Source organism: Oncorhynchus nerka, linkage group LG24 (assembly GCF_034236695.1).
Source record: "Oncorhynchus nerka isolate Pitt River linkage group LG24, Oner_Uvic_2.0, whole genome shotgun sequence".
Lineage (NCBI taxonomy): Eukaryota > Metazoa > Chordata > Actinopteri > Salmoniformes > Salmonidae > Oncorhynchus > Oncorhynchus nerka.
In genome coordinates, this window is record NC_088419.1 from 95269237 (window position 1) to 95294782 (window position 25546).

At 43.8% G+C, this 25546-nt stretch overlaps 1 pseudogene; it reads left to right on the top strand.

Annotated features, from left to right (window-relative positions):
* LOC135564361 (histone deacetylase complex subunit SAP130-like) overlaps positions 1-25546 on the top strand; it is a 69582-nt pseudogene that overhangs the window by 22154 nt on the left and 21882 nt on the right.

The window sequence follows — 25546 nt, forward strand, 5'->3', positions numbered from 1 at the left end:
GAGATATTGGTGTGCAAAAGAGCAGAAAAGTAAATAAATAAATAAAATTGAAAAAAAAACAGTATAAAAACAGTATGGGAATGAGGTAGGTGAAAATGGGTGGGCTATTTACCAATAGACTATGTACAGCTGCAGCGATCGGTTAGCTGCTCGGATAGCTGATGTTTGAAGTTGGTGAGGGAGATAAAAGTCTCCAACTTCAGCGATTTTTGCAGTTCGTTCCAGTCACAGGCAGCAGAGTACTGGAACGAAAGGCGGCCAAATGAGGTGTTGGCTTTAGGGATGATCAGTGAGATACACCTGCTGGAGCGTGTGCTACGGATGGGTGTTGCCATCGTGACCAGTGAACTGAGATAAGGCGGAGCTTTACCTAGCATGGACTTGTAGATGACCTGGAGCCAGTGGGTCTGGCGACGAATATGTAGCGAGGGCCAGCCGACTAGAGCATACAAGTCGCAGTGGTGGGTGGTATAAGGTGCTTTGGTGACAAAACGGATGGCACTATGATAGACTGCATCCAGTTTGCTGAGTAGAGTGTTGGAAGCCATTTTGTAGATGACATCGCCGAAATCGAGGATCGGTAGGATAGTCAGTTTTACTAGGGTAAGCTTGGCGGCGTGAGTGAAGGAGGCTTTGTCGCGGAATAGAAAGCCGACTCTTGATTTGATTTTCGATTGGAGATGTTTGATGTGAGTCTGGAAGGAGAGTTTGCAGTCTAGCCAGACACCTAGGTACTTATAGATGTCCACATATTCAAGGTCGGAACCATCCAGGGTGGTGATGCTAGTCGGGCATGCTGGTGCAGGCAGCGATCGGTTGAAAAGCATGCATTTGGTTTTACTCGCGTTTAAGAGCAGTTGGAGGCCACGGAAGGAGTGCTGTATGGCATTGAAGCTCGTTTGGAGGTTAGATAGCACAGTGTCCAATGACGGGCCGAAAGTATATAGAATGGTGTCGTCTGCGTAGAGGTGGATCAGGGAATCGCCCGCAGCAAGAGCAACATCATTGATATATACAGAGAAAAGAGTCGGCCCGAGAATTGAAGAGTGCGAAGTGCGAAGAGCTGCGGGGGGGGCGGAGCTGTTGGCCGAGGTTGGAGTAGCCAGGCGGAAGGCATGGCCAGCCGTTGAGAAGTGCTTATTGAAGCTTTCAATAATCGTGGATTTATCGGTGGAGACCGTGTTACCTAGCCTCAGTGCAGTGGGCAGCTGGGAGGAGGTGCTCTTGTTCTCCATGGACTTCACAGTGTCCCAGAACTTTTTGGAGTTGGAGCTACAGGATGCAAACTTCTGCCTGAAGAAGCTGGCCTTAGCTTTCCTGACTGACTGTGTGTATTGGTTCCTGACTTCCCTGAACAGTTGCATATCACGGGGGCTATTCGATGCTATTGCAGTCCGCCACAGGATGTTTTTGTGCTGGTCGAGGGCAGTCAGGTCTGGAGTGAACCAAGGGCTCTATCTGTTCTTGGTTCTGCATTTTTTGAACGGAGCATGCTTATCTAAAATGGTGAGGAAGTTACTTTTAAAGAATGACCAGGCATCCTCAACTGACGGGATGAGGTCAATGTCCTTCCAGGATACCCGGGCCAGGTCGATTAGAAAGGCCTGCTCACAGAAGTGTTTTAGGGAGCGTTTGACAGTGATGAGGGGTGGTCGTTTGACTGCGGCTCCGTGGCGGATACAGGCAATGAGGCAGTGATCGCTGAGATCCTGGTTGAAGACAGCGGAGGTGTATTTGGAGGGCCAGTTGGTCAGGATGACGTCTATGAGGGTGCCCTTGTTTACAGAGTTAGGGTTGTACCTGGTGGGTTCCTTGATGATTTGAGTGAGATTGAGGGCATCTAGCTTACATTGTAGGACTGCCGGGGTGTTAAGCATATCCCAGTTTAGGTCACCTAACAGAACAAACTCTGAAGCTAGATGGGGGGCGATCAATTCACAAATGGTGTCCAGGGCACAGCTGGGAGCTGAGGGTAGCAGGCGGCAACAGTGAGAGACTTATTTCTGGAGAGGGTAATTTTCAAAATTAGTAGTTCGAACTGTTTGGGTATGGACCTGGAAAGTATGACATTACTTTGCAGGCTATCTCTACAGTAGACTGCAACTCCGCCCCCTTTGGTAGTTCTATCTTGACGGAAGATGTTATAGTTGGGTATGGAAATCTCTGAGTTTTTGGTGGCCTTCCTGAGCCAGGATTCAGACACGGCAAGGACATCAGGGTTAGCAGAGTGTGCTAAAGCAGTGAGTAAAACAAACTTAGGGAGGAGGCTTCTGATGTTGACATGCATAAAACCAAGGCTTTTTCGCTCACAGAAGTTAACAAATGAGGGTACCTGGGGACATGCAGGGCCTGGGTTTACCTCCACATCACCCGCGGAACAGAGAAGGAGTAGTAATGAGGGTGCGGCTAAAGGCTATCAAAACTGGTCGCCTAGAGCGTTGGGGGCAGAGGATAAGAGGAGCAGGTTTCTGGGCATGGTAGAATATATTCAGGGCATAATGCGCAGACAGGGGTATGGTGGGGTGCGGGTACAGCGGAGGTAAGCCCAGGCACTGGGTGATGATGAGACAGGTTGTATCTCTGGACATGCTGGTTGTAATGGGTGAGGTCACCGCATGTGTGGGAGGTGGGACAAAGGAGGTAACAGGGGTATGCAGAGTGGGTCTAGGGGCTCCATTGTGAACTAAAACAATTATAACTAACCTGAACAACAGTATACAAGGCATATTGACATCTGAGAGAGACATACAGTGAGGCATACAGTAATCACAGGAGTTGAATTTGGAAAGCTAGCTAAAAACAGTAGGCGAGGCTAATCCGCTAGCACAACAAACAGCAGGTAAAATGGCGTTGACTAGGCAACGGGGCCGACAGGTAAGGTAATTAAAGGTAATTAAAAGGGATGGTGGGTTGATGATGTCACATTAAAAGGGATGGTGGGTTGATGATGTCACATTAAAAGGCTTGGTGGGTTGATGATGTCACATTAAAAGGGATGGTGGGTTGATGATGTCACATTAAAAGGGATGGTGGGTTGATGATGTCACATTAAAAGGGATGGTGGGTTGATGATGTCACATTAAAAGGGATGGTGGGTTGATGATGCCACTTTAAACGTTTGTTGGGTTGATGATGTCTTGTGTTACCTCCTCCAGGCATCCAGGGCTGACCATCCACCCTCCTCCTGCCACCATCAGTATCCAACGTCCCCAGGGGGCCAGGGACACAGCCACACGCATCACCCTGCCCTCCCACCCTGCTATAGGGGGGCAGAAACCCCAGCCCCCCCCCCACACCATGACACAGGTCAGAACCTTTGACGATACATATTTACCTTTGGCGCTATACTCCAGCATTTTGGATTTGAGATCAAATGTTTAGTGTCAGGCAACAGTATAGAATGTCACCTTTTTATTTGAGGGTATTTTCATATACATCTCTGTTTTACTGTTTATAAATGAAAGCACTTTGTATATCTAGTTCCCCATTTGAAGACGTACCGATGTGGGCTCTTAATTTGATCTCCCTGTTGCAGGAAATCTTTAACAGTGTATTTGAGGTTTAAAAAGGCTTCTGAAGTTAGTAATTTCCACTTAGAAATTTCAGACTTGATTGTCCCTTACGTATAACTTTTTGAGGATCTGGGGACACATGCCAAATCTTTTCCGTCTCCTGAGGGGGAATGGGTGTTGTTGTGCCCTTATTACGACTGGTTTGGTGTGTTTGGGACATGATAGTTTGTTGGTGATGTGGACACAAAGGAACTTAACTCTCGACCTGCTCCACTACAGCCCCGTAGATGAGAATGGGGGCGTGTTCGGCCCTCCTTTTCCTGTAGTCCGCGATCAGCTTTGTCTTGCTCCCTATAGGCTGTCTAATCATTGTCGGTGATCAGGCCTACCACCGTTGTGTCATCAGCAAACTTAATGATGGTGTTGGACTCGTGCTTGGCCACGCAATTGTGGGTGAACAGGGAGTACAGGAGGGGACTAAGTACACACCCCTGAGGGGCCCCCGTGAGCTTTGTGGGCACTATTGTGTTGAACGCTGAGCTGTAGTCAATGAGCAGCATTCTCACATATAGTACCAGTCAAAAGTTTGAACACACCTACTCATTCCAGCGTTTTTCTTTATTTTTTACTAGTTTCTACATTGTAGAATAATAGTGAAGACATCAAAACTATGAAACAACACATATGGAATCATGTAGTAACCAAAAAAGTGTTTAACAAATCAAAATATATTTTATATTTGAGATTCTTCAAAGTAGCCACCCTTTGCCTTGATTACAGCGTTGCACACTCTTGGCATTCTCTCAACCAGCTTTATGAGGAAGTCACCTGGAATGCATTTCAATTAACAGTAGTGCCTTGTTAAAAGTTCATTTGTGGAATTTCTTTCCTTCAAAATGTGTTTGAGCCAATCAGTTGTGATGTGACAAGGTAGGGGTGGTAATACAGAAGATAGCCCTATTTGGTAAAAGACCAAGTCCATATTATGGCAAAAACTGCTCAAATGAACAAAGAGAAACCACAGTCCATCATTACTTTAATACATGATTGTCAGTCAATCTGAAAAATGTCAAGAACTTTTAAAGTTACTTCAAGTGCAGTCGCAAAAACCATCAAGCGCTATGATGAAACTGTCTTTCATGTTATTTATGTTATTATATGTTATTATGTTATTATATGTTATTATATGTTATTATATGTTATTATGTTATTATGTTATTATATGTTATTATGTTATTTATGTTATTATGTTATTTATGTTATTATGTTATTTATGTTATTATGTTATTATATGTTATTTATGTTATTTATGTTATTATGTTATTTATGTTATTTATGTTATATGTTATTATATGTTATTTATGTTATTATGTTATTTATGTTATTTATGTTATTTATGTTATATGTTATTTATGTTATTTATGTTATTTATGTTATTTATGTTATATGTTATTTATGTTATTATATGTTATTATGTTATTTATGTTATTATGTTATTTATGTTATTTATGTTATTTATGTTATATGTTATTATATGTTATTTATGTTATTTATGTTATTTATGATTCCATTTATGCTGTTATTATCATTTATGTTATTATGTTATTTATGTTATTTCATAGTTTTAATGCCTTCACTATTATTCTATAATGTAGAAAATAGTTTAAAAAATAAAGAAAAACCCTTGAATGAGTAGAGGTGTCCAAACTTTTGACTGGTACTGTGTGTGTGTTTGTATTTTATATATGATTTTGTGTTTTCATTTCTAAACGGTAAAAAATACCCTCAAATAAAAGGTGACATTCTGTACCTCATATGAAATATTTGATCTCAAATCCAAAATGGTGGAGTACTGTATATGGCCAAATGTACAATAAAAAAATGTATAGCTTCGCTGTCCAAATACATACGGAGGGGAGTGTAAGATGTTCTATGGTTGTTCTCATCAAGTCAGGTTTTTCTGGTGACACTTTGACAGGAAAAATAGAAGAAAATACACTTCCTTCTATTCCAGAAATCCATCTTCTGTTCCGGGACTCCGCTTGCTGCAGCAACGGGGGCACCTATTCTAACCACCACCACCACTACTGGCCCAGGCACCACCACTACAGGTAACACCACCCCACACAGATCCTATTCAATTACATTTTAGTGATTCATTTTAATATGTTATTCTACGAGGTCACCATTCTAGGACTCCTATTTACAAAGAGTCATAGAGTGCTTGATATCGGATCAGTTTATCCTGTTTCGATCATAATGAATAAGACGAATAACATGGACGTTTTTAAAGACCGAAGATCCCCTAAAAATTGACTTAATTTAGTAAACGGCCCCATGTGGCATCAATATGAGTCCGAAACCTTTATTCTACTGTCGAAATTGACTACAAAGTGGATATGGGATCATTTTAGTCATGAAGTCGGTCTCGTCCAAAACATCTTTTTTTTTTTTTGTGTGTGTGTGTGTGTGTGTGTGTGTGTGTGTGTGAGGTTTGTGGTTTGTAAATTTAAAGTTGGGTTTATTTCAACCCTGCCCACAGCATCAGTAATGATCAATTCGGAGTGCAGCTGCATGCGACCCGATCGTAATGCCCGTGGTGAAATTGGGTTCACTTTGGATATCCCTATGGGTCTAGTTAGGGACCATCAGCATTTCGCTACACTCGCATTAACATCTGCTAACCATGTGTATGTGACAAAATAAAATATGATTTTAATTTTTTAAAATTACAGTGTAAAGGTAACTGCCAGAAATAATGGAAAGTAAATTCATGCTTACAACGTATATTGAAAGCAGGTGCTTACACACAGGTGTAGTTCCTGAGTTAATTAAGCAATGAACGTCCCATCATGCTTAGGGGCATGAAAGATTAGTGGAATCTGTGTGGGTAGCTGGACAGGTAGGATGACTGACAGTGAAGGTGAACAGGTGGTCACGTGTCCTCCTTTTATGGAGTTTAGATCTGTCGGACATTTCCACCTGACCTAATTAAAGCGCCCCTGGCCCAGCTGAGTAAATGAATTAAAGGATTATTCCACCAACTCCATGGGCCTTTTCTACAGGCATGTATAAAATGCTGGACAGGCCATTATTTTAGCTACCATGGCTATCCCCAAACCACATGAGTGGTCAGTGAATGGTTTGATGAGCATGACACCTATGTAAACCAGGGGTGGGCAACTCCAGCTCGTGCTGGACCAACGCTGGACCAACGCCCGATTTAAGACGCGTTTATGTCTGTGTTTCCTTTATTTTGTCAGGTACTTGTACAAAGGTTTGACCAGGGTTTTTTCTGGATCAAAATTGTGTTGTCACCGACCAAAGATTTTAGAGGCCCTCCTGTTAGCCGCAGTGACTAATATTTAGCTGTTTTAAAGCAAATCTCCTATCTACAATTCTACACATTTTGTAATAGTTCATGTTATCTGGGTGACTCAAACATTTTAAAAGGTCATTCTACTCCAAAATAAATAAAAAATAAAATAATGCTGAAACCATATAAAATATAATTTCTGTAATTTCAGTCCAATTACATGGGCCAATGGTTTAAATAATTTTTACATATTGGACCATGCATATAGCCTATGCATGGCCCCGTATTATAATATATGCTATTAGAAAATAGCATTATCGCTAATGGCTATAAATAAATGGGCTTAAGCATGCGGTTGTCTATCTGCATTTACACTATCGGGCTAATCATTATCTAGATCCCAAATGTGATATTTTAACTAGTTGGCATCCTATTGATACATTTTATGTACCAAAAAACATACATAAACAGTAAATATAATGTAGGCCTACATGTTAGGGTAACTTGGGGTAAACTGCCACCCAGGGTAAAACGCCCCCTGCCTGTACTTCTCACAGACACACCTTCATTCTCCCCTCACAGACACACCTTCATCCCCCCTCACAGACACACCTTCACCCCCCCTCCCCCTCACAGACACACCTTCACCCCCCCCCCTCACAGACACACCTTCATTCCCCCTCCCCAATACTTTCCCTGGTTGCCACTAAACTTGCTCAACTAAAATGTAATCTGTCTCATCACAATTTAAATCACTACCCCCCAAAAAAAAAATATATATATATTTTGAGGTTGGGTGGCGTCTTTCCCCAAGTTACCCTCCAGTTGACCCATGTTACCCTCCAGTTGACCCATGTTACCCTCCAGTTGACCCATGTTACCCTCCCTCCAGTTGACCCATGTTACCCTCCCTCCAGTTGACCCATGTTACCCTCCAGTTGACCCATGTTACCCTCCCTCCAGTTGACCCATGTTACCCTCCAGTTGACCCATGTTACCCTCCCTCCAGTTGACCCATGTTACCCTCCCTCCAGTTGACCCATGTTACCCTCCAGTTGACCCATGTTACCCTCCAGTTGACCCATGTTACCCTCCCTCCAGTTGACCCATGTTACCCTCCCTCCAGTTGACCCATGTTACCCTCCCTCCAGTTGACCCATGTTACCCTCCAGTTGACCCATGTTACCCTCCAGTTGACCCATGTTACCCTCCAGTTGACCCATGTTACCCTCCCTCCAGTTGACCCATGTTACCCTCCCTCCAGTTGACCCATGTTACCCTCCCTCCAGTTGACCCATGTTACCCTCCAGTTGACCCATGTTACCCTCCAGTTGACCCATGTTACCCTCCAGTTGACCCATGTTACCCTCCAGTTGACCCATGTTACCATGTTACCCTCCAGTTGACCCATGTTACCCTCCAGTTGACCCATGTTACCCTCCAGTTGACCCATGTTACCCTCCCTCCAGTTGACCCATGTTACCCTCCCTCCAGTTGACCCATGTTACCCTCCAGTTGACCCATGTTACCCTCCAGTTGACCCATGTTACCCTCCAGTTGACCCATGTTACCCTCCAGTTGACCCATGTTACCCTCCAGTTGACCCATGTTACCCTCCAGTTGACCCATGTTACCCTCCAGTTGACCCATGTTACCCTCCAGTTGACCCATGTTACCCTCCCTCCAGTTGACCCATGTTACCCTCCAGTTGACCCATGTTACCCTCCAGTTGACCCATGTTACCCTCCAGTTGACCCATGTTACCCTCCAGTTGACCCATGTTACCCTCCAGTTGACCCATGTTACCCTCCCTCCAGTTGACCCATGTTACCCTCCAGTTGACCCATGTTACCCTCCAGTTGACCCATGTTACCCTCCAGTTGACCCATGTTACCCTCCCTCCAGTTGACCCATGTTACCCTCCAGTTGACCCATGTTACCCTCCAGTTGACCCATGTTACCCTCCAGTTGACCCATGTTACCCTCCAGTTGACCCATGTTACCCTCCAGTTGACCCATGTTACCCTCCAGTTGACCCATGTTACCCTCCAGTTGTTACCCTCCAGTTGACCCATGTTACCCTCCAGTTGACCCATGTTACCCTCCAGTTGACCCATGTTACCCTCCAGTTGACCCATGTTACCCTCCAGTTGACCCATGTTACCCTCCAGTTGACCCATGTTACCCTCCAGTTGACCCATGTTACCCTCCAGTTGACCCATGTTACCCTCCCTCCAGTTGACCCATGTTACCCTCCAGTTGACCCATGTTACCCTCCAGTTGACCCATGTTACCCTCCAGTTGACCCATGTTACCCTCCAGTTGACCCATGTTACCCTCCAGTTGACCCATGTTACCCTCCCTCCAGTTGACCCATGTTACCCTCCAGTTGACCCATGTTACCCTCCAGTTGACCCATGTTACCCTCCCTCCAGTTGACCCATGTTACCCTCCAGTTGACCCATGTTACCCTCCAGTTGACCCATGTTACCCTCCAGTTGACCCATGTTACCCTCCAGTTGACCCATGTTACCCTCCAGTTGACCCATGTTACCCTCCCTCCAGTTGACCCATGTTACCCTCCCTCCAGTTGACCCATGTTACCCTCCAGTTGACCCATGTTACCCTCCAGTTGACCCATGTTACCCTCCAGTTGACCCATGTTACCCTCCAGTTGACCCATGTTACCCTCCAGTTGACCCATGTTACCCTCCAGTTGACCCATGTTACCCTCCAGTTGACCCATGTTACCCTCCAGTTGACCCATGTTACCCTCCAGTTGACCCATGTTACCCTGTTGACCCATGTTACCCTCCAGTTGACCCATGTTACCCTCCAGTTGACCCATGTTACCCTCCAGTTGACCCATGTTACCTCCAGTTGACCCATGTTACCCTCCAGTTGACCCATGTTACCTCCCTCCAGTTGACCCATGTTACCCTCCAGTTGACCCATGTTACCCTCCAGTTGACCCATGTTACCTCCAGTTGACCCATGTTACCCTCCAGTTGACCCATGTTACCCTCCAGTTGACCCATGTTACCCTCCAGTTGACCCATGTTACCTCCAGTTGACCCATGTTTACCCTCCCTCCAGTTGACCCATGTTACCCTCCCTCCAGTTGACCCATGTTACCCTCCAGTTGACCCATGTTACCCTCCAGTTGACCCATGTTACCCTCCAGTTGACCCATGTTACCCTCCCTCCAGTTGACCCATGTTACCCTCCAGTTGACCCATGTTACCCTCCAGTTGACCCATGTTACCCTCCAGTTGAAATTACCCTCCCTCCAGTTGACCCATATTACCCTCCCTCCAGTTGACCCATAACACCATGTTACCCTCCAGTTGACCCATGTTACCCTCCAGTTGACCCATGTTACCCTCCAGTTGACCCATGTTACCCTAGACCCATGTTACCTCCCTCCAGTTGACCCATGTTACCCTCCAGTTGACCCATGTTACCCTCCAGTTGAATGTTACCCTCCAGTTGACCCATGTTACCCTCCAGTTGACCCATGTTACCCTCCAGTTGACCCATGTTACCCTCCCTCCAGTTGACCCATGTTACCCTCCAGTTGACCCATGTTACCCTCCAGTTGACCCATGTTACCCTCCCTCCAGTTGACCCATGTTACCCTCCAGTTGACCCATGTTACCCTCCCTCCAGTTGACCCATGTTACCCTCCAGTAACCCTCCAGTTGACCCATGTTACCCTCCAGTTGACCCATGTTACCCTCCATTGACTATGTTAACCCATCCATGACTAGGTAAATCCCTCCAGTTGACCCATGTTACCCTCCAGTTGACCCATATTGTCTATGATAACCCACCAGTTGACCCATGTTACCCTCCAGTTGTAAGTTGACCCATGTTAGTTGACCCATGTTACAGTTGACTATTGTCTATTGACCCATGTTACCCTCCAGTTGACCCATGTTACCAGTTGACCCATGTTACCCTCCCTCCAGTTGACCCATGTTACCCTCCAGTTGACCCATGTTACCCTCCAGTTGACCCATGTTACCCTCCAGTTGACCCATGTTACTCCTCCAGGTGTTAAGTTGATAGATCAGTTGACTATTGTCTATAATAACACCATTGACATGACTAGGTAAATAGATCAACTATTGTCTATAATAACACCATCACATGACTAGGTAAATGTTAGATCAGTTGACTGTTATCCAGTGACCCATGTTACCTCCAGTTGACCCATGTTAACACCATCACATGACTGTTGCTGCTAAGAACTGTAAATATTTTAGATCAACTATTGTCTATGCATGTTTCCCTCCCTATAACACCATATTTACATGACTAGGTAAATAGATCAACTATTGTCTATGATAACACCATCACATGACTAGGTAAATAGATCAACTATTGTCTATGATAACACCATCACATGACTAGGTAAATAGATCAACTATTGTCTATAATAACACCATTACATGACTAGGTAAATAGATCAACTATTGTCTATAATAACATGACTAGGTAAATAGATCAACTATTGTCTGGTTTAGTTTAATAACATGACTAGGTAAATAGATCGACTATTCTATAATGGGGTAGTCTGATTTTTCTGTTCATAACTCATTTTGTTTGCAGAGGAAACGTTAACGTGGACTGTTCTAGAATCTTCGATGTGCGCATCGTCCGATTTTTGTATTTATTTGATGTCCCATATTTTAGGGCGTGGTCGGCAATAATTTAGCCACGGCGCAGCGCCACATGCAAATGACTACGGCGGAAACACTGCCTCAAACCAACTATAAATTCTATACACATTTTGAAAGCATTTAATGAGAACTTCTACATTGTAATTATTATCTTTAATCATTTGTTACTTTTATTTATTTGTTGAATTTTTTAAAATATATATATATATATATTTTTTTAATTTTACCCCTTTTTCTCCCCAATTTTCGTGGTATCCAATTATTGTAGTAGCTACTATCTTGTCTCATCGCTACAACTCCCGTACGGGCTCGGGAGAGACGAAGGTTGAATGTCATGCGTCCTCCGATACACAACCCAACCAAGCCGCACTGCTTCTTTAACACAGCGCGCATCCAACCCGGGAAGCCAGCCGCACCAATGTGTAGGAGGAAACACCATGCACCCGGCAACCTTGGTTAGCGCGCACTGCGCCCGGCCCGCTACAGGAGTCGCTGGTGCGCGATGAGACAAGGACATCCCTACCGACCAAGCCCTCCCTAACCCGGACGACGCTAGGCCAATTGTGCGTCGCCCCACGGACCTCCCGGTCGCGGCCGGTTACGACAGAGCCTGGGCGCGAACCCAGGGACTCTGATGGCACAGCTGGCGCTGCAGTACAGCGCCCTTAACCACTGCGCCACCCGGGAGGCCCAATATATATATTTTTAACCTACATTGTTGGTTAAAGGGCTTGTAAAGTAGGCATTTCACTGTAAGGTCTACACCTGTTTCAAATCACCATTTGATTTAATGGTCCCTAATTAGCCCCGGAGATGAGCTATCCAAAGTTCAACCACTTTTGCCACGGCCGTACACTATTTTGCTAAATCGTTTGGCTAACTCTTACCGTCTGCGAACACACGAGACCCACATCAAACCACAACACCCCAAACCAACTCACGTTTGAATGGACCGCTAACATTCCTTAACGAACCAAATCTAAAAACAAATCAAAATCAAATCAGGAAGTGCAGTCGCCCTTTTGACGATTCCTCATTGAAACAAATGGCATTCTCTGTCCCGTGATCCTCTGTCCCGTGATCCTCTTTCAGGCACTGCGCCACACACCCAGATGACCAGCAGTACTATCGTCACCATGACGATGCCCACACACTCCTCCCATGCCACAGCACTGACCACCTCTACCATCCCAGTTGGTGAGTAACAGCCTGTATAAGTGAGTAAGATGGCGCCAACAGATATGACCGCTCTGCTTCTAGCTCCTAAGCAACTTTTGATTTAATACTCAGATTCATTGAAGGCTAGTGCACAAAATACTCAGACACATTCAAACCCACTAGTGGGCTTTTTGCATTCATTATTTATTTTATATTTGGATGTCCTTTAAAGAGTATTTCTATCTGTATTTTGTTGTATTCTGTTGTACCATATTTCCCCCTTCCTGTGTTGTACCAACAGCTAAAGTGGTACCTCAGCCCATAGCCCACACCTCCCCCGTGTCCAGTCAGACTACCTTGGAGAGAGGACCAACCTGATCCAGCCTATAGCTCACACCTCCCCCCATGTCCAATCAGACTACCAGCCCATAGCCCACACCTCTCCCCGTGTCCAATCAGACTACCAGCCCATAGCCCACACCTCCCCCCGTGTCCAATCAGACTACCAGCCCATAGCCCACACCTCCCCCTGTGTCCAATCAGACTATCCTGTAGAGAGGACCAACTTGATCTCCATCTCTGGCAACCGCTCCTCTCCTAACCCTGTCACCATCGAGGCCAGGAGTGACAGGCCACCTTTACCAGTGCACTTCCAGTACTTCCTGCCTACTTTTTCCTCTTCTCCTTACCCCCGGACACACACCTATACCCCCATCACCAGCTCCGTGTCCACCATCAGACAGTACCCAGGTGAATACCTTCACATATTTATTTTTATTTTTTACCTTTATTTAACCAGGCAAGTCAGTTAAGAACAAATTCTTATTTTCAATGACGGCCTGGGAACGGTGGGTTAACTGCCTGTTCAGGGGCAGAACGACAGATTTGTACCTTGTCAGAATACATACACATACTGTATGTATTCTTGGGTACAACAACAAAAAATATCTATTGAATTGACTCGGGAATACGTTGCCCAATACACAAAGAGTAAGATTGTGATGATGAAAAAGGAAACTATGACATATATTTTATATCAATATCATGCACACGCAGCCTCACACATAAGGATGGCTCTGCTGCAGAAAGACTGATACATGTTTGATAGTGGTAGTAGACACCCTCACACATAAGGATGGCTCTGCTGCAGAAAGACTGATACATGTTTGATAGTGGTAGTAGACACCCTCACACATAAGGATGGCTCTGCTGCAGAAAGACTGATACATGTTTGATAGTGGTAGTAGACACCCTCACACATAAGGATGGCTCTGCTGCAGAAAGACTGATACATGTTTGATAGTGGTAGTAGACACCCTCACACATAAGGATGGCTCTGCTGCAGAAAGACTGATACATGTTTGATAGTGGTAGTAGACACCTCACACATAACGATGGCTCTGCTGCAGAAAGACTGATACATGTTTGATAGTGGTAGTAGACACCCTCACACATAAGGATGGCTCTGCTGCAGAAAGACTGATACATGTTTGATAGTGGTAGTAGACACCCTCACACATAACGATGGCTCTGCTGCAGAAAGACTGATACATGTTTGATAGTAGTTGCAAATGAGAACTTGTTCTCAACTAGCCTACCTGGTTAAATAAAGGTGGTTAAATACTAGCCTACCTGGTTAAATAAAGGTGGTTAAATACTAGCCTACCTGGTTAAATAAAGGTGGTTAAATACTAGCCTACCTGGTTAAATAAAGGTGGTTAAATACTAGCCTACCTGGTTAAATAAAGGTGGTTAAATACTAGCCTACCTGGTTAAATAAAGGTGGTTAAATACTAGCCTACCTGGTTAAATAAAGGTGGTTAAATACTAGCCTACCTGGTTAAATAAAGGTGGTTAAATACTAGCCTACCTGGTTAAATAAAGGTGGTTAAATACTAGCCTACCTGGTTAAATAAAATACTGTTTCTCCTTACTTGTGTTTTTTGTAATAAAAAATAAAAAAAATAGTACAAATAAAAATATATATATATAATTTAAAAATATAATTTAAAAAATTATAATAATTAAAACAAATAATAATTATAATAATTAAAACAAATAATAATTATAATAATTAAAACAAATAATAATTATAATAATTAAAACAAATAATAATTATAATAATTAAAACAAATAATAATTATAATAATTAAAACAAATAATAATTATAATAATTAAAACAAATAATAATTATAATAATTAAAACAAATAATAATTATAATAATTGGGGGAAAAAATTTATAATACATAAAAAAAAAATCATCATAATTGTAATAATTAAAAAATAAAAGAGTGAATACCTTAAGGATTAGTTGGCACCATGTCCCAAGTCTGCTTTGACTGACACCCCCCTCCTCTCCTCAGTGACGCCCCAGACCCCGAGCTCTGCTCTGCCCAGCCAGCCTGCTGTGGCCGTGGCCACTACCGTTCACCTCAACCCCATGCAGCTGATGGCCGTGGACAGGATTGGTCTACAGTCTGCACAAATCAGCACCCAGGGAATCCAGCCTCAACCAATTGGAGCCCAGGTCATCCAGCCTGCACCAATGGGAGTGCAGGGGTTACATAGCTCCGGTCCAATCGGCACACAGGGGATTCAGCAGGCACCAATCGCAGGGCAGCAGCCTGAGGCCAAACCATCTGGTAATCTACAGTACACTAACGCTAAACATGGCCTCAAGAAGCCGCTTATTGAATATGACTCACAGGGACCCAAAAACACATACTGAAAATATTTTACGAAAATATATGTTTGGATAAAAGCGTCTGCTGAAGGTGATGTTATTGAATGATAATTGGTTCAATCTATGATGATAAGAACCTGTGTCTGTTCTACAGGGATGGTAATTGGTCGAATCTATAGCTCATGATAAGAACCTGTGTCTGTTCTACAGCGATGGTATTGGATGGTAATTGGTCGAATCTATAGCTCATGATAAGAACCTGTGTCTGTTCTACAGGGATAGTAATTGGTCGAATCTATAGCTCATGATAAGAACCTGTGTCTGTTCTACAGGGATAGTAATTGGTCGAATCTATAGCTCATGATAAGAACCTGTGTCTGTTCTACAGGGATAGTAATTGGTCGAATCTATAGCTCATGATAAGAACCTGTGTGTTCTACAGGGATGGTAATTGGTCGAATCTATAGCTCATGATAAGAACCTGTGTCTGTTCTACAGGGATAGTATTGGATGGTAATTGGTTGAATCTATGATGATAAGAACCTGTGTCTGTTCTACAGGGATAGTATTGGATGGTAATTGGTTGAATCTATGATGATAAGAACCTGTGTCTGTTCTACAGGGATAGTATTGGATGGTAATTGGTTGAATCTATGATGATAAGAACCTGTGTCTGTTCTACAGGGATAGTATTGGATGGTAATTGGTCGAATCTATGATGATAAGAACCTGTGTCTGTTCTACAGGGATGGTATTGGCTGACGGCAGTACGTTTGTAGCTGCTCCTATGGGCAGCCCGTTTGGCGCCGCACAGCCCGTTGCTACCATGGTACAGACACACCCCCAGGGCGGAGTAGGAGGCGGAGGGCCCACTTTGGTCTCTTCCCCTCGACCCAGCATCCTCCGCAAGAAGCCAGCCAATGAGGGGTGAGTCAATCAGTCGATCAATCAATCTGCCAGCCAATGAAGGGTGACTGAGCCTCTGAGCCCAGGGTCATGTTCATTAGGGAACTGTATAATAAAACAGTTTAGATAGGACCTCATTGTTGTCTTCTGTGTCAGGCCTGCTGAACAGCGGGGGTCGGCAGGGGGCGCGGGAACTTAGAAAGATATTTCAAACGTGTCAGAAATGTCCAGATCAACTAGCCCATGTCCGCTATAACGTTGTTTTTTTAAAGCCCATATATTTTGTTGTATTATTCAAGTCACTCAAAATGTCACATGAATACACATTAGACATGGCAAAACATAGAGTTGCAAGAAAATTAGCTTTAAAACGGCAAAGTGTTCTCTGCACCACATGACAGAATGTGTAGAATTGCAAGAAAATTAGCTTTAAAACTGTAAATTGTTCTCTCCGCCAACAAGAGGGGGGGGGTGAACAGTTGGTGTCATAAACAGTGCTTGTGCCCATAGAAATAGACGTGGTGGGGGCCGGGATGTTCCCCGATGCCGGAAGGGGGGCTGAGTGAAAAGATTTGGAGAAGCCCTGTTCATTAACAATCTCTCAAGCCCATACCAACGGTGCTAGTGAGAAGCCAGCTCGTCTTTTATATTTAAAGTCTAGCCAACTTGAATATTTTTGCTCGCTAACAAGATAGAACAGTTGAACAATTGTGAATACACTGTCCTTCTGTCTGGTCTCTGAACAACACAGCCTGGGTCACTTTGTTTACATGCTGAAATCAACTGTCTGGGGGGGAAAAAATTATGCTTATTAGTTAGAACAAGTTGCCCCAATTGCTTATATCAATGACTATTTTTTTTTTTGTGCTTGTTGCAAATATCTAAAACACAAGACTAGACAGTTAGCACGTTACCGTATGGGACTGAAATGCTGGAGGGGCTTGGTGACCACAGAGCAGAAGGAGAGACGGAGACGAGGCCCCCAAAAAAAATGACATAAACGCTCATAAAAACAGAAGGAGAAAATAAATAAATAACTTGATTGTTGCGATTTGCATTTGGAACATTCAAAACATACATTCAAATTAATTCAATATCGACCAGCCTAACATTGTGTGTGTGTGTGTGTGTGTGTGTGTGTGTGTGTGTGTGTGTGTGTTTAGGTGTGGTGTTGGTAAGAATCTGATCCCGGCAGGGCCTGGTGAGGCCACCAGCAGCAGAGTGGAGGGAGGAGTGAGAGGAGCAGGACCACCTAGACCTGCAGGGTGAGCCTTCAGAGAATAATCAATCGTTCATTCAAAGCCTGGGTCATGCAGGTCCTGTAATGGGTTTAGACTGCCTCCTAGATGGCCTCCTAGATGGCCTCCTAGACTGCCTCCTAGATGGCATCCTACATGGCTGCTTTGTGTGATTTATTGTTGTCTCTAACTTCTTGACCTTTGCGTTGTTGTCTGGGCTGAATAATGTTTGTACCATGTTTTATGCTGCTACCGTGTTGTGTTGCTACCATGTTGTTGTCATGCTGTGTTGCTACCATGCTGTGTTGTCATGTTGTGTTGCTACCACGTTGTTGTCATGTTGTGTTGCTACCATGTTGTTGTCATGTTGTGTTGTTGTCATGTTGTGTTGCTACCGTGTTGTGTTGCTACCATGTTGTTGTCATGCTGTGTTGCTACCACGTTGTTGTCATGTTGTGTTGCTACCATGTTGTCATGTTGTGTTGCTACCATGTTGTGTTGCTACCATGTTGTTGTCATGTTGTTTTGCTACCATGTTGTTGTCATGTTGTGTTGCTACCATGCTGTGTTGTCATGTTGTGTTGCTACCATGTTGTTGTCATGTTATGTTGCTACCACGTTGTTGTCATGTTGTGTTGTTGTCATGTTGTGTTGCTACCATGTTGTTGTCATGTTGTGTTGCTACCACGTTGTTGTCATGTTGTTGTCATGTTGTGTTGCTACCATGTTGTTGTCATGCTGTGTTGCTACCACGTTGTTGTCATGTTGTGTTGCTACCAGGTTGTCATGTTGTGTTGCTACCAGGTTGTTGTCATGTTGTGTTGCTACCATGTTGTGTTGTGTTGCTACCACGTTGTTGTCATGTTGTGTTGCTACCATGTTGGTGTTGTGTTGCTACCACGTTGTTGTCATGTTGTGTTGCTACCAGGTTGTCATGTTGTGTTGCTACCATGTTGTTGTTGTGTTGTGTTGCTACCACGTTGTTGTCATGTTGTGTTGCTACCATGTTGTTGTCATGTTGTGTTGCTACCATGTTGTCATGTTGTGTTGCTACCATGTTGTCATGTTGTGTTGCTACCATGTTGTCATGTTGTGTTGCTACCATGTTGTTGTCGTGTTGTGTTGCTACCATGTTGTTGTTGTGTTGTGTTGCTACCATGTTGTTGTTGTGTTGTGTTGCTACCATGTTGTCATGTTGTGTTGCTACCATGCTGTGTTGTCTGCCTTGCCATGTTGTTGTCTCTCTTGTCGAGATGTGTATTTTGTCCTATATTTATATGTTTTTTATTTTTTTATCCCAGCCCCCGTCTGGTTAAATAAATAAAATATTTCCTAGATGGCACCCTATTGTCTTGATAGGGATCTGGTAAAGTAGTGAAATATATAGGGTGCCATTTGGGACAAATCCATATTAGGATGACTCTTAGATTCACTCTGACGGAGAGAGATGTTAACACCTCTTTCTTTCTTTCTTTCTTTCTCAGAGTGAGTCTAACATCTCTCTCTTTCAGAGTCTAACATACCTCTCTCTCTCTGAGTGACTCTAACATCTCTCTCTTTCAGAGTCTAACATACCTCTCTCTCTCTCTCTCTGAGTGACTCTAACATCTCTCTGTCAGAGTCTAACATACCTCTCTCTCTCTGAGTGACTCTAACATCTCTCTCTGTCAGTCTAACATACCTCTCTCTCTCTCTGAGTGACTCGAACATCTCTCTCTTTCAGAGTCTAACATACCTCTCTCTCTGAGTGACTAACATCTCTCTGTCAGAGTCTAACATACCTCTCTCTCTCTCTGAGTGACTCTAACATCTCTCTGTCAGAGTCTAACATACCTCTCTCTCTGAGTGACTCAAACATCTCTCTGTCAGTCTAACATACCTCTCTCTCTCTCTGAGTGACTCTAACATCTCACTCTTTCAGAGTCTAACATACCTCTCTCTCTGAGTGACTCTAACATCTCACTCTTTCAGAGTCTAACATACCTCTCTCTCTCTGAGTGACTCTAACATCTCTCTTTCAGAGTCTAACATACCTCTCTCTCTCTCTCTCTGAGTGACTCTAACATCTCTCTGTCAGAGTCTAACATACCTCTCTCTCTCTCTCTGAGTGACTCTAACATCTCTCTCTTTCAGAGTCTAACATACCTCTCTCTCTGAGTGACTCTAACATCTCACTCTTTCAGAGTCTAACATACCTCTCTCTCTCTGAGTGAGTCTTAATTAACATACCTCTCTCTCTCTCTCTCTGAGTGACTCTAACATCTCTCTTTCAGAGTCTAACATACCTCTCTCTCTGAGTGACTCTAACATCTCACTCTTTCAGAGTCTAACATACCTCTCTCTCTCTCTCTGAGTGACTCTAACATCTCTCTCTTTCAGAGTCTAACATACCTCTCTCTCTCTCTGAGTGACTCTAACATCTCACTCTTTCAGAGTCTAACATACCTCTCTCTCTCTCTCTGAGTGACTCTAACATCTCACTCTTTCAGAGTCTAACATACCTCTCTCTCTCTCTCTGAGTGACTCTAACATCTCTCTCTTTCAGAGTCTAACATACCTCTCTCTCTGAGTGAGTCTTAATTAACAAGCCTCTCTCTCTCCCTGTCAGAGTGAAGCCTAAAGCAGAGGGTCACATGACCATGGTGGCTCCTCCAGTCCTAGTCATGGCTGCAGTGGAGTCTCTACCCTCCCAGGGAGGAGTGGAGCAGCATGCGGTCTCCTCCCCAGCCCAGGCTATCCCCTCCAACCTGCTGGCCCCCCGTGGTCCTCCACCCCCCTCCCAGCCCAGCTCCAATACCCACCTCTCTGCCCTGTCGGCCGACATGGCCGTGACACCCACCTGGCCCCGCCTCCATGGCCAATACTGTCGCCTCCCCCACCCAGCCCGCAGCCAGTAGCACGGCAGCATGCAGCGGAGGTTCCGCCCACACAGGGGTCAAAATCAAGCAGGAGGCGGAGTCTATGGAGATGTATCAACCAGGTAACTGTGGGAACGTGTGTACGTTTCCATCTCAATTCGTCTTTCTGTGATACCTCACGTCCTTTCTCCTTGCCTTGCACTATAGTTAATAAGGCAGGCTGCACTATAGTTACTAAGGCAGGCTGCACTATAGTTACTAAGGCAGGTTTTACTATAGTTACTAAGGCAGGCTGTACTATAGTTACTAAGGCAGGTTGTACTATAGTTACTATAGTTACTAAGGCAGGCTGTACTATAGTTACTAAGGAAGGTTGTACTATAGTTACTAAGGCAGGCTGTACTATAGTTACTATAGTTACTAAGGCAGGCTGCACTATAGTTACTATAGTTACTAAGGCAGGCTGCACTATAGTTACTAAGGCAGGCTGTACTATAGTTACTAAGGCAGGCTGCACTATAGTTACTAAGGCAGGCTGCACTATAGTTACTAAGACAGGCTGCACTATAGTTACTAAGACAGGCTGCACTATAGTTACTAAGGCAGGCTGTACTATAGTTACTAAGGCAGGCTGTACTATAGTTACTAAGGCGGGCTGCACTATAGTTACTAAGGCAGGCTGCACTGTAGTTACTAAGACGGGCTGCACTATAGTTACTAAGGCGGGCTGCACTATAGTTACTAAGGCGGGCTGCATTATAGTTACTCAGTGAAGGCAGGCTGTACTATAGTTACTAAGGCAGGCTGCACTATAGTTACTAAGGCAGGCTGTACTATAGTTACTCAGTGAAGGCTATACTATAGTTACTAAGGCAGGCTGCACTATAGTTACTAAGGCAAGCTGCACTATAGTTACTAAGGCAGGTTTTACTATAGTTACTATAGTTACTAAGGCAGGCTGTACTATAGTTACTAAGACAGGCTGTACTATAGTTACTATAGTTACTAAGACAGGCTGCACTATAGTTACTAAGGAAGGTTGTACTATAGTTACTAAGGCAGGCTGTACTATAGTTACTATAGTTACTAAGGCAGGCTGCACTATAGTTACTATAGTTACTAAGGCAGGCTGCACTATAGTTACTAAGGAAGGTTGTACTATAGTTACTAAGGCAGGCTGTACTATAGTTACTATAGTTACTAAGGCAGGTTACTGCAGGCTGCACTAGTTACTAAGGCAGGCTGTACTATAGTTACGAAGGCAGGCTGCACTATAGTTACTAAGGCAGGCTGCACTATAGTTACTAAGGCAGGCTGTACTATAGTTACTAAGGTAGGCTGCACTATAGTTACTAAGACAGGCTGCACTATAGTTACTAAGACAGGCTGCACTATAGTTACTAAGGCAGGCTGTACTATAGTTACTAAGGCAGGCTGTACTATAGTTACTAAGGTAGGCTGCACTATAGTTACTAAGACAGGCTGCACTATAGTTACTAAGACAGGCTGCACTATAGTTACTAAGGCAGGCTGCACTATAGTTACTAAGGCAGGCTGTACTATAGTTACTAAAGCAGGCTGTACTATAGTTACTAAGGTAGGCTGCACTATAGTTACTAAGACAGGCTGCACTATAGTTACTAAGACAGGCTGCACTATAGTTACTAAGGCAGGCTGCACTATAGTTACTAAGGCAGGCTGTACTATAGTTACTAAGGCGGGCTGCACTATAGTTACTAAGGCAGGCTGCACTGTAGTTACTAAGACGGGCTGCACTATAGTTACTAAGGCGGGCTGCACTATAGTTACTAAGGCGGGCTGCACTATAGTTACTCAGTGAAGGCAGGCTGTACTATAGTTACTAAGGCAGGCTGCACTATAGTTACTAAGGCAGGCTGTACTATAGTTACTCAGTGAAGGCTATACTATAGTTACTAAGGCAGGCTGCACTATAGTTACTAAGGCAGGCTGCACTATAGTTACTAAGGCAGGCTGCACTATAGTTACTAAGGCAGGTTTTACTATAGTTACTAAGGCAGGCTGTACTATAGTTACTAAGGCAGGTTGTACTATAGTTACTATAGTTACTAAGGCAGGCTGTACTATAGTTACTAAGACAGGCTGTACTATAGTTACTATAGTTACTAAGACAGGCTGCACTATAGTTACTAAGGAAGGTTGTACTATAGTTACTAAGGCAGGCTGTACTATAGTTACTATAGTTACTAAGGCAGGCTGTACTATAGTTACTAAGGCAGGCTGCACTATAGTTACTAAGGCAGGCTGCACTATAGTTACGAAGGCAGGCTGCACTATAGTTACTAAGGCAGGCTGCACTATAGTTACTAAGGCAGGCTGTACTATAGTTACTAAGGTAGGCTGCACTATAGTTACTAAGACAGGCTGCACTATAGTTACTAAGACAGGCTGCACTATAGTTACTAAGGCAGGCTGTACTATAGTTACTAAGGCAGGCTGTACTATAGTTACTAAGGCGGGCTGCACTATAGTTACTAAGGCAGGCTGCACTGTAGTTACTAAGACGGGCTGCACTATAGTTACTAAGGCGGGCTGCACTATAGTTACTCAGTGAAGGCAGGCTGTACTATAGTTACTAAGGCAGGCTGTACTATAGTTACTAAGGCAGGCTGCACTATAGTTACTATGGCAGGCTGTACTATAGTTACTCAGTGAAGGCTATACTATAGTTACTAAGGCAGGCTGCACTATAGTTACTAAGGCAGGCTGTACTATAGTTACTAAGGCAGGCTGCACTATAGTTACTAAGGCAGGCTGCACTATAGTTACTAAGGCAGGCTGTACTATAGTTACTAAGGCAGGCTATACTATAGTTACTAAGGCAGGCTATACTATAGTTACTAAGGCAGGCTGCACTATAGTTACTAAGGCAGGCTGCACTATAGTTACTAAGGCAGGCTGCACTATAGTTACTAAGACAGGCTATACTATAGTTACTAAGGCAGGCTGCACTATAGTTACTAAGGCAGGCTGCACTATAGTTACTAAGACAGGCTATACTATAGTTACTAAGGCAGGCTGTACTATAGTTACTAAGGCAGGCTGCACTATAGTTACTAAGACAGGCTGCACTATAGTTACTAAGACAGGCTGCACTATAGTTACTATAGTTACTAAGGCAGGCTGTACTATAGTTACTCAGTGAAGGAAGGCTGCACTATAGTTACTAAGGCAGGCTGTACTATAGTTACTAAGGCAGGCTATACTATAGTTACTCAGTGAAGGCAGGCTGTACTATAGTTACTAAGGCAGGCTGCACTATAGTTACTAAGGCAGGCTGTACTATAGTTACTCAGTGAAGGAAGGCTGCACTATAGTTACTAAGGCAGGCTGTACTATAGTTACTAAGGCAGGCTGTACTATAGTTACTAAGGCAGGCTGCACTATAGTTACTAAGGCAGGCTGCACTATAGTTACTAAGGCAGGCTGTACTATAGTTACTAAGGCAGGCTGCACTATAGTTACTAAGGCAGGCTGCACTATAGTTACTAAGGCAGGCTGCACTATAGTTACTCAGTGAAGGCAGGCTGCACTATAGTTACTAAGGCAGGCTGCACTATAGTTACTAAGGCAGGCTGTACTATAGTTACTAAGGCAGGCTGCACTATAGTTACTAAGGCAGGCTGTACTATAGTTACTAAGGCAGGCTGCACTATAGTTCCTAAGGCAGGCTGTACTATAGTTACTAAGGCAGGCTGTACTATAGGTACTAAGGCAGGCTGCACTATAGGTACTAAGGCAGGCTGCACTATAGTTACTAAGACAGGCTATACTATAGTTACTAAGGCAGGCTGTACTATAGTTACTAAGGCAGGCTGCACTATAGTTACTAAGGCAGGCTGCACTATAGTTACTAAGGCAGGCTGCACTATAGTTACTAAGACAGGCTGCACTATAATTACTATAGTTACTAAGACAGGCTGCACTATAGTTACTATAGTTACTAAGGCAGGCTGTACTATAGTTACTCAGTGAAGGAAGGCTGCACTATAGTTACTAAGGCAGGCTGTACTATAGTTACTAAGGCAGGCTGTACTATAGTTACTAAGGCAGGCTGCACTATAGTTACTAAGGCAGGCTGTACTATAGTTACTAAGGCAGGCTGTACTATAGTTACTAAGGCAGGCTGCACTATAGTTACTAAGGCAGGCTGCACTATAGTTACTAAGGCAGGCTGTACTATAGTTACTCAGTGAAGGCAGGCTGCACTATAGTTACTAAGGCAGGCTGCACTATAGTTACTAAGGCAGGCTGTACTATAGTTACTAAGGCAGGCTGCACTATAGTTACTAAGGCAGGCTGTACTATAGTTACTAAGGCAGGCTGCACTATAGTTACTAAGGCAGGCTGCACTATAGTTACTAAGGCAGGCTGCACTATAGTTACTATAGTTACTAAGACAGGCTGCACTATAGTTCCTAAGGCAGGCTGTACTATAGTTACTAAGGCAGGCTGTACTATAGGTACTAAGGCAGGCTGCACTATAGGTACTAAGGCAGGCTGCACTATAGTTACTAAGACAGGCTATACTATAGTTACTAAGGCAGGCTGTACTATAGTTACTAAGGCAGGCTGCACTATAGTTACTAAGGCAGGCTGCACTATAGTTACTAAGGCAGGCTGCACTATAGTTACTAAGACAGGCTGCACTATAATTACTATAGTTACTAAGACAGGCTGCACTATAGTTACTATAGTTACTAAGGCAGGCTGTACTATAGTTACTCAGTGAAGGAAGGCTGCACTATAGTTACTAAGGCAGGCTGTACTATAGTTACTAAGGCAGGCTATACTATAGTTACTCAGTGAAGGCAGGCTGCACTATAGTTACTAAGGCAGGCTGCACTATAGTTACTAAGGCAGGCTGCACTATAGTTACTATGGCAGGTTTTACTATAGTTACTAAGGCAGGCTGTACTATAGTTACTAAGGCAGGTTGTACTATAGTTACTATAGTTACTAAGGCAGGCTGTACTATAGTTACTAAGGCAGGCTGTACTATAGTTACTATAGTTACTAAGGCAGGCTGCACTATAGTTACTATAGTTACTAAGGCAGGCTGCACTATAGTTACTAAGGCAGGCTGCACTATAGTTACTAAGGCAGGCTGCACTATAGTTACTAAGGCAGGCTGCACTAGTTACTAAGGC